The sequence below is a fragment of the Brassica napus genome, chromosome C3 (assembly GCF_020379485.1).
Source record: "Brassica napus cultivar Da-Ae chromosome C3, Da-Ae, whole genome shotgun sequence".
Classification (NCBI taxonomy): Eukaryota; Viridiplantae; Streptophyta; class Magnoliopsida; order Brassicales; family Brassicaceae; genus Brassica; species Brassica napus.
Window position 1 is genome coordinate 48,025,250 of NC_063446.1, and position 11,283 is coordinate 48,036,532.

The following is an 11,283-nucleotide window of genomic DNA, read 5'->3' on the forward strand; positions in this document are numbered from 1 at the left end:
CCCTAGCTCCTTGTGAATTCGATCCCTAAGTACTGCATCTGAACCTCTTATTTGAGAGAGTAATTCACTCCTTAGGGTAATTTGAGTGGTATCACTCTTCGTCAAGGATAACTTTTCTTGACCACTGGTTTGTCAAGATGTGGGTCAGGGACTACAAGAAATACGATCCAAAGACGTGGGAGTTCTCAGATACTTACAAGAAGGTTTTCAATGGAAATTACCCACCAGAGTTTTCCGACAACAAAAAGTGGCTGATGGATGTGGATCGATTGTATCTTTGCCACTTGATAAATGGTAACCATTGGGTCGCTTTAGAAGTGGATCTTTTGAAGAAATAATCCACATTTACGACAGCATACATACAGTTGTGCCGAGCAACACAGATCTTCTAGAAGAGTGTCGTCCTTTCACCAAGATGATTCCTTTATTTCTGAATGAAATGGTTCAAGAAAAGCTGCGGAAGAAGAATTCACAGCAGTTCAAGATTTCAAGACTTAAAAGTGTGCCCAAGAATGAAGACCCTCGTGACGGTGGTGTTTACGCTCTGAAGTATATGTAAGGCGATTGGCTATGGATTTGAAGGGCTATATGACAAGTGCATTTCGGCAATGCGTATTAATTTAGCTGCCGAGATCTATGATGAGGTTTCGGGTCTGTAGTATTTTCATGTTTTAGAAAACAAACTTATTAACTGCTTTGTAGTATTTAATATTTCGGATATGTAGTATTTCATGTTTAAGATATTTTGTATTTCATGTATTGAACGTTTCAGATATGTACTATTTTCATGTTTCAGATATGTAGTATTTTCATGTTCGGATATGTAGTACTTTGAATAAAACTGTCTAACCAAAACGACTACAACAGGAAAGAGGACAAATTGTCTAACCAGTAAATAAATTGTCTAACCGGAAACAAGAAACAAGCGAGTAAAACTGATATACCATGGATTATAACTCTTTTAGACCATGGTATAAGTCCTTTATTAAGTACACCAAGGTCACACTCATCTCTTAGTAAACATAGTTTGTCCCATTTTACCCCATAAAGATCTCTTTTGGTGGATTCAAACTCCACCAAAAGCATGCAATGACACTATTTAGTTTTCACAAATGTCTAATGGAAGCAGACAGATGGACATAACATAGTTTCGAGAGTGCTAACGCAATCGATTTGAGGAGAACCTCCTTTACTCCTTTTGACAGTTACCAGGCCGCCGGCCATCCATTTACTTTTTGTTGTGCTTATCCTTTAAAAGCAAACAACTTGCTTTTTTTATTCACTAATATCTTCACGTATTCCCAATGGATCCCATTCCACCTTCATTCTGAATTCCTAGTGCATCTTTGATCGATTGCTTCACATTTCCAGGGACTCTCTTACCAAAGTGTATATATAATTTATCAAGGTTGATACATTGTCCCGAAGCTATTCCATATATCCTTACTGCTTTGATAAATTCTTCATATTCACGGGTTTCCTCCTTATAGAAAAAGGCTATCATCAGCGAAATGAAAGTATGATATCGGAGGGGTAGCGCGTGAAACAAGCATCTCTGTTATCTTCCCTTGTTTCTCCGTTTTGCATTACAAATCTAAAGAACACCCATTTCATTATATCGTATGCTTTGCTCATGTCCGTTTTAATTGCTAATCTCTTATTCATCCCTCCCAGTATTGTTCTAAGTGCATGGAACATATCTTGAGAAATCATAATGTTATTTGTGATTTGTCTTCCAATAACAAAGGTTTGCTGTGTTTCGTAAATACGATATGGAAATGCTTTTTTAGCCGTTGGCATAAGACCTTGGAGACTATTTTGTAGCTCAAGTTAGAAAAACTAGTGATTGGCAAAATATGGGCCATCTCAGTAGGCTTATCTTTCTTCGGTATGATAAATTGTTTTGTACCATTCAATAATTGAGCCATAATGCCATTGAAGAGTAATAAATTAAACATACATGTTAAATCCCAGAATTTCTGATAGAATAATGTTGTCATCTCATCTGGCCTAGATTCCTTTCTCGGAGGGATTGAAAATATGGCTAGCTTGGCTTCCCATTATATAATGGGAGTAGTAAGATCTTCACTAATCAAGTCAATCATATTACCCGAATCATCCATTAAACTCGTACTTTGATTCTTGGTGCGCCTTTGCTTTGTCAAAGCATGAAAAAAATTTGAGTTCCTATCTTTCTCTCGCAACCAACATACTCTATTTTTTGTTTCCATACCTCAGCCTTAAGAGTATCAGATAGTTTCTTCAAAGCTGTTGATATCTCCTCAGTTGTAGCCTTCACTTATTCATTTAGTTCCTCCACTTGCTTTTCGGAATTTATATAATTTTGTCTCCTCCACAGAATCAACGGAAAATCGAGATATGAGCCATTATATTCGCATAGGTCAATATTTCTGGTGAATTCCATCCCTCAAAAATCTCATGTTTGATATCTTCGCTTTCCAACTAACACTTATAAATTATAAAAAAAATTCTTGCCTTTATTTGTTTTACAAGGATGTTATCTATGACAAGACGATGATCTGATCTCCACAGACATAAATACTGAAAATAGTAATGTATTAAATTTATGTCCCAGTCTTCGTTCACAACAGCTCGATCTAAATGACTTCTGACGGTGACCGTCCTCTTTTTCTTACCCAAGACATCATATTTCCAGAAAATAAAATTCCAGAATTCGATAATCATCATCTGATTGAAAGTCAAAACCGAGCTATCAAAGCATTGCATGCCTGCTTCCTTTTTATTATGCCCAGTAATCTTATTAAAAACTTCGATCATGAACCATGGCCAAGTTCTCACAATGGCAAAACGCGTAAGACGTTTCCAATTTTTTTATCTTATTTCTAAAACAGGGTTCCCATCAACAAATGTCGTAAAGAATTTTATTCCATCAATGTCTTCTTCAACGTCAATCATTCAATTATTCAAAAACAAAAGCTTAATCTGAAAATCATCCATAAAAAAAAAAGATAAACATCTTCTTTAGTCAGTGGCTTAACGGTAAACAAATAATCAAATCCTAAATCAAAGTGAATTATATACAACAAGCGCTTCTTATCATTTGTCTCGGAAAGGAATACTACTAATGGACTATGCTTCCGGTGTATCTTTTTTAGGCGTTAAATTTTTAGGTTAGACAGTTCCAACTAAAAATATTTATAGATAAAGATCATGTGGTTTATAAGTTCCCACAAATCCAAAATTATTTGGAGATGAAGGAGTTTTTGTGTACCATGGATTGACTTTTTTCAATTTAAAAATTCAAAGAAAAGGTTATATGTTTCTTAATAATTCAATGGTAATAAGAATTTAATGAAACTCTTCACTCCTGTAACATGATCACCAGCCAATAAGCTGTGAGTAGTAGATGTATATGCTTATGAAGCCGCTATCAAAAGGCCCAATGAAGCCGGGATTCAACACACTATCTATTTAAAACAAAGTCAATACGATCAATACCTATCACTTAACATCATGTAGCCTACAAGTTAACAGATTTGTCAAAAGATGATATTGCAATCAAACACTGCACAAATTAACCGATAGCCGTGACAGAAGACAAAACCGGAGAGAAAACGACATAGAAACTGGAGAGAACGAGCCGTGAGGATGGATTACCTATTTCATCTAGAGCCAGAGAGCATCTAGATGACCACAAGAAATATATTATCAATCCATTATAAATTGCTATCGACATGGTCTTCATAATTAAGAAACCCTGATCTTCTGTGGAGAGAGGCCCCGTTAATGCTAAGTTAATGGGGATGGTTCATTGGGGCAGATCGGAGGAGATCATTTCAAACAGATTCACAAGAACTAGGAGAAGGACACGATCCTCTGATCTTTAAACAACACCAAAGTAAGAATGAAGCATAATGAAGTTGACATCTATGTTCATAATATAGACACGACATCATATTTGTACGTAGGACTCATGGCATCAGCATAGTAAATAATGATATGTGGTCCAAAAAAACTTATGGAGTTTTTTAAGCTTAGAAAAAAGTGGAAGGCGCCGTGAATATTATCTAATTTAAGTAGGACCTGGGTTGGACCATTGCTGGCATGAGTTGTTTTCAATATTAATCACCCATTTAAAAAATAACCATCAATACTATTAAAAAGGAACATTTTTAACTTTTGCCCTTAAACTATCTTGAATTATTACATATTTGCCATTGGTTTCTCAAAGAGAATTATACCTCTCAAAATGGTATAATGGTAATTTGGTTAGTGGAGATACATATTAATCTAAAGCCAAATTGTATTTAACTAACTATTTTCTTATGAAACATTTACACCCTTGAGCACTTTTTGTGTTTTCAATTACAAGAATGAACACAATCCATTTGCCACACACTTTAAAGGTGTTGGTTGTCATATATGCCCTCCAACACTACATTCTCTTTGTTACTCTCATTTCTTTCTCAACTAAAAATATCTTGGTTTATTGATTAATTGTTTAAATTTCAAAACGAAAAGTAAAAAAAAAAGTAAAAATCACTTTCCCAATTCTTATCCACAATCACTAATCATAATTCTCTTTCGTTCTCCTTCTTATCTATGTGGCGAAGATATATAACCTTAATTGATGTCTGATTACCAAGGAGGGGCTATGTTCGTCGACTACAGTTTCCTTCTCCGGTATCAGCGAATGAGAGTAATGGCGCAGGATTCAGCCCTTCGATGCCTTCATCACCGTTCACGATGTGTCATTCCACCACTATACGAATCCCTCTCGCCCGAGTCCTCACGATCTCCGTCGTGGCGTCTATGGTGAAGTGTCGGAGCCGTCACTTGGTTAAAGCTCTCTGTCTCGACCTCTAACTTTTTTCTCGATCCAAGACGTCTCCGCCGGGTTAGCCTCTCCAAGCTGTCTACTCGCGTCTCCGTGCTCCAGCTTCTCCTCCTCGACCGCCAGTGATTCACACCATGGATTCTGTGCTCAAGATCTTCGTGGATGGCCGCCCGTGTTCGTTCTCTTGTGGGGAACAACAGAGTCAAGCATGGTCTCATGCAGAGATCATTTTGGGAGCTTTACCCATCTGATTCTGCAAGTATCTCTGTTTTTGAACAAATCAAGAACTATGCAGCTGACAGTAACATCTCTCTATCTATCACTCTCTCTCTTCTCTGAGTTTTTATTGTGAAATTCAATTTAGTTTGAGATTCATGCTTAGTTTTTGTTGATCTTTTTCCTTTTCTCGACTCAAAGTTACCTTGTTTTGTTTAATTTCAATTCTCAATGATATTTCTTATTTAGATTAGATGTGTAAACGGCAATGCTATTGTTTTGTGTTCATGAGGAAGAAAGTTAACATATCATGTTTCTTTTTTCAGACAAGTGAAAGAAAGAAAATTTGCAAGAGGAAAAAAGATAACAAAGAAGTTGCTACAACATTAGTTACTAAGAGGAAGAAACAAAACAAATGACAAGATTTCTGCAACAAAGAGCCTATATTTCCTGGAAATTGAGTGAAACTCTAGTTTCAGAGCTTGAAACAAAGAGACCGTAGAAAGCTGTTGTGTGGATGTGGTTGGTGTGGACAGCGGTTGTGTGGATGTGGTCGCGGTTTTTGTGGATGTGGTCGGTGTGGACATGAGAGTTGTGGCAAGTGTGAAGTGGTCAGATAAAAGATGGTCAAATGAGACATGGATAACAGTGAAGATCTTGCCGGCATCTTCCATGTTCTGCGTTAGAAATTTAAGTTGGTACATTGGTTTCGGTGCCGATTTAGGATCTGAAGCTCTAGTGGGTATGTCATAAAATCCTTCACTTTGTTATGAATATTGTGGGATGTCCATATGGAAAGTCTTTGATATACTTGTTCCCCAAGCTTTATTTATTCTCCAAGTTAGACTTTGTCTCCAAACTATTGTAATCCTATATAAAAGACCCATTACTCATGGAATAAAACACACCAATTCATTATCTTCTTGTCTTTAGTTACAACACGTTATCAGCACGAAACCCTAGCCACTGAGAAAATTCAAAACCCTAATGAAAATTGCTTTTTGTTCTCTAATGTTGTTGGGTTATTCGACCTGTTTCATTTCCAAATCGTGATAATTCATAATGCTAGAACTATATTTATTAAATTATAAATTGTTCTTGTTTTGGATATGCTTTTGACCCGTTTATGCTTCGTTAGACATGTGAAAATCTTAATTGGAATTCTTGTATCAAACTTTGATTTCTCGCATGTTCTTATATGGTTTAATATATACTAGATGATAACCCGCGTGCATGCACAGAGTGAGTTTTTATAATAATTTTTGTTTATTAAATAATTTTAACATTTTGCAACATTACAATCTTTATCGATTATAAAATGACGAATACAAATGTTAGTCTCTTAAGTAAATCATCGTTGTTGAAGAGTTAACGTATTACATCTCATTTTAGTTATTTTTAAGACTTCATATGCATAAAAAGAAATTAAGTTTTGCGTGACACAAATTACCAAAATCAAATAGGCAGCATCTATGGTATAATGACGAAATGGGATTATGTTCTCTGCTCTCGATTTGTTACAATTGACTCTCCATAAGTGATTTCATGTTTTACATCTATAAAATTGTGCTTTCGTTCTCGTCTTTGTTTCATTGATATGATTTAAGTTTCTTTTTTAACTTATTATGAATTCAGTGAATTAGATAAGTGTCAATTTAAAAAATGGACATTTGTAAAAATTAGTTTCACTCCAGATACATATCTAAGAATCAAAATTTTGAAATTAAATCACCGGCAAACTATATTAACAGGTTAGTGTTTAAATCTAATATATCAAGCTGTTATAGAATATAAGTGCAAAATTGAAATATAAATGTCTGTCTAGTATATATTAACGAGCTCGGTCTAAAAATCATGGAATACTAGAACAACAAAAAAATTACTTATTTCAGCTGTTCGGGTAATATTTGAATCCGAACGGGTAATATCCTAACCCGAATAGATATCTGTAGATAACCAAACATCAGTATATTTAACCCTATATTTCTAGTTTACTTCTCTCATTTTATTCAAAATATGTATATTAATGATGCTTATAGCCTAAAATAATATACATATAATTATGGACAAAATCATTTGGTATTCACTTAAAATACATATCAAGCTTTTGTTTCTTGCATTAATAAAGTTGCATCTAAAATTTCACAACAACAACTAAATTCGTGTTTTTCTATTTTAAAGTTTTATCTCCAAACCTATTAATAGGTTAATCTTTTAAAAATTAGAAAACCAGTTAAGTTAAAATATATTTTAAATACAAAAAACTTAAACAATGAATAATTTATTTATTTTTTCTTCAAAATTTAAATATCCAAACCCGACCCAAAATATCCGAACCCGAACATAAAATACCCGAACCCGACTCGAAGTGTAGAAATACCCAAACGGGTTATATACATTTATACTAAAATACCCGATACGAACACGAACGTGTATCTGAACGCCCACTCCTACAATATATGAACATTTGTATCTTGCTTGAACAAAAAAAAAAGTTAAACAATTGATAACAAAATTTTCAATGTGAGACTTTTACTATTTTTTTGTAATTTATAGTCATTTAAAGAATGAAAATGAATAATGCATTTCTTAATGTTCTTAAAAAAATTTACCATTCATAAAGAATAGTTTTTCATTTTCATTCTTTTTTGTTCTTTTTATCGTAGAGAAATATAGAATAACTTTGTTTCACCCTAAATATGATAAAGAATAATAATTCCTCCTCGTTCCTATAATTTTATTCCTGTCCATTTTTTCTTATCGGTTTCCAATGTTCCTGTGATGGTTACCAGTCACAGTCTAAGTGCTTAAACTTGATCTATTTTTTAGAATAAAATATTTGTATTTCTTTATTATCTTACAGAAGATTGGTACGTATTTAATTTTGATAATATATATATAGCTTTGCTAATATATCAAATTTATCACTATAAATATTTTAAGCATATGCCAAATCATTGGTTTAGTAGTCTCAGGTAACCATATTATTTTAAGTCATGTTTATTCTTTAACATAACAAATCGCTTAGTTTGAAGAAAACTGGTTTGGTTCGGCTACTTTGATTTAATGTCACAATACATTTAGAAAATTTTATGTGTATAGCTTATAAGTTCAGCACAACAACTGATTATTGAGCACGTTAGTGTGATACTAATTACTGCGCATTATTATTAATTAGGTAAATTTGAAGTTAAATTTTGATGTCTAATGTTGAATATGAGCAATTTTATCCAGGATTTTTCCTTTATAATACATTAAGAGATTATCATGGGATGTGAAACAGAAAGGTTTGAATCTCCAATCTTCATTGCACTTCTCCATGTTAAGTAAGTACTTTTATTTGTCAAGTGTTATATACGAGGTTAATCAAAGTTTGATAAAGTAAAATAGTTTGCATGAAAGTTAGAACTTGTAATATGAATTTTGTTCATTAATTTGATTGACTAGTTAAGAACCTTGGTAAATAACCTGATAGCAAGAAAGTAATAAATATAGTTATTATATTTATTTTGACATATGGACTCATGGTAATATTTTAGTTTATAAATAATGTTCTATATTTCAATATATTATATTTTATTACCATCATATTTATAAGAGTATTAAGCTAAAGTGCTTGACCATAAAAGATACATATTCTATTCTCTGGAGAATAATCCAAAGAAAGGTATAATCACTTGAATGTATGTGATTATCTAAAGCTCATTATGTAGTTTGCATCTAAAGTTTACAAGGCCCGAAGTCTATAAATAAATCTTAACTATGTTGCATCTAAAGTTTATCAAAAGTATTTCTCAAGGCAATAAAATTATTTTTGAGAAAGTGCATACATTCTTTTATAGATTGTACTACACAAATATTAGTGTAATGGATATAAATATATAGTAAACCAGAAGTTTACAAAATATTTGGCACGAACCAGTTATATTATTTTGGTTTAATAATGATGCAAAAAGATACATAAAAATTTATGTGAATATTCATTGAAGAACCAGAAGATTCTTGCAAATGATTTCACATATGTTGGTTGCTCATAAAATAAAATGGTTATACGATTTTCACCAGCCAAATGAAGTTATTGGCATGAATAAAGGAGATTATGGTGGACTGATCATCAACTATGCATCCTTATAATCTTGGTGAATTCACATCTTAAGTATTTGATAATTATCGCATGTTCATGGGAATAAGTCTTGAACATTTTGAGCAACATAATTCGCATCAAGCCAACAAGTAATCACTAGTTGTCCCCATCATTAGTATTGGTCAAAAAACCAACAATTTTCCATCTAAGAATTTTGGATGTGCAATATGCATTCCAATTGCTCCAGCACATAGCTTAATTAAGATATGATAATGTGGTTAGGAATATATGTTGGATATAACTTTCCATTGATACTTAAGTATCTAAACTCATCCCCTAAGGATATAAGTAAGGGTTGATTTGAATGCTAAAAGTGCATTGGTATTTCTAACATAAGAGGGAGAAAATAAACAGATGGAAAAGAAAATAAGTTGAAATAAATTACCATTGATCCTCGGATCAAAAAGAATGTGAAATAAAAGTCCAAAAGATAATTCAGTTATAGAGCTTAGTAAAACAGTTTCCGGACACATTTATTGACCCAAATAAATAGAGTGATCAAGTAACAATACCAGCTGTAATGATCCAATAAGAGTTGATATTCTACAAGAACAATATCAACTTGCTGTACAAATTGGTTCCAAAGATATATAAGAATCCTCGTAAATGAAAAGGAGCATTTATTAAAAATGGTCAAAATGAGGAAATAAATTTTTTGAATGATCACTAGAAGAGATCAATAAACCTGACTGAAAAAAATTCAGGTACTTGAGACAATGAAGAGATCTCAATAAGTTATAACATTTATAGAATAAAATGGAACCAATAAGTAAATCAATGCCGATGATATTTATGCATGGAAAGTAGCAGTTGATATGATAAATAAGAAAGAGGATCATGACAGAAAGTATATTGAAAAGTGTACACAAAGAAAAGAAATGATTGGCCAAATCTGAAAAAAAAAACAATAGACAAATATAGACACTCTTACAAAAGGGATAAGTATTTGGACTAATATTTCGTACACTAAAATGTGTAAAACAAGTTGGATAAATGAGTAGTTTCACACAAAGAAAGATCAGTATAAATTGATTGTGAAGAGACATAGTCTCATGTGGTAGATGCAATTGTTTTCAAATTCCTTATCAGTCTGGCAATAAAGGAAGAACTTGAATTATACGACCCACTGAAGAATGATAATCTCTGAAAGATAGAATCCATGAAGGATTGATGATATCAAAATCATGTTCGATAGATGTTCGACTGAATTGAAACAAAATATTTTATGGGATATATGAAACATTATAAGATTAACTGATGTATCCATTTGTATTTGTCAAGAGATTATGAATCAATAGAATCATTGCTTTGAATGTAATCCAAACTCCTGAAGAGTTATAATAAATTGTTTGTTTGAAATAAAGATCTTGAAAATACTACATTGTTAAGTATTCCAAACAGTACATCTAGAATTAATCGATATTATTTTAGAAGAGCCTTAAAGATTTTAAGATGATCATATATGATTCATCCTTGAAGTACCATAATTAAGAGTGTTATTTGAGAAAGTTACTAATTTCTTTCATAACTGGAAGTTGTAATTTCATATGACAAGTAAGAAAGTCTACTTTTCTTCTTGTTAGTTTAGTTTTCTTCTCAGCATATGATTCATAAAAGTGTCCAATTGTGTAGTAATATACACAAAGGCGTTTTATCAGGTAACTCACTCTTTTCTTTTCTTTTTTTGAAAAAATATTAAATTCATTCAAAAAGAAAAAGACTGTTTCTACAACTATATTGCAACTTCATCTTCACATAAACGATTTGTTAAAATCTAAGCATATAATTTGCCCCCCGCTATCATTTTTTGGCTAACCACATTTGAAGCCCTCATCATATTTCATGTCTCCCATCATTCTGATTGTAGACATCCTGTTTCTCACTTCCTTATCAATCCATTGAACCATTTTTTGCACATTCCTAGGACTCTCTCCATGTCTTCTTCCATTTCTCTCCCTCCATATACTATATACAGCCACTTGAAAAGCATATCTAGTAAGGAATGTAATTAGCTTCGTTTGATCTTTATCCATGAGCAACAAAATTTCTCTTCTCCAATCCTCCACATATCTGTTCTCCAGTAGTTTACTCATGAGCTTTCTCC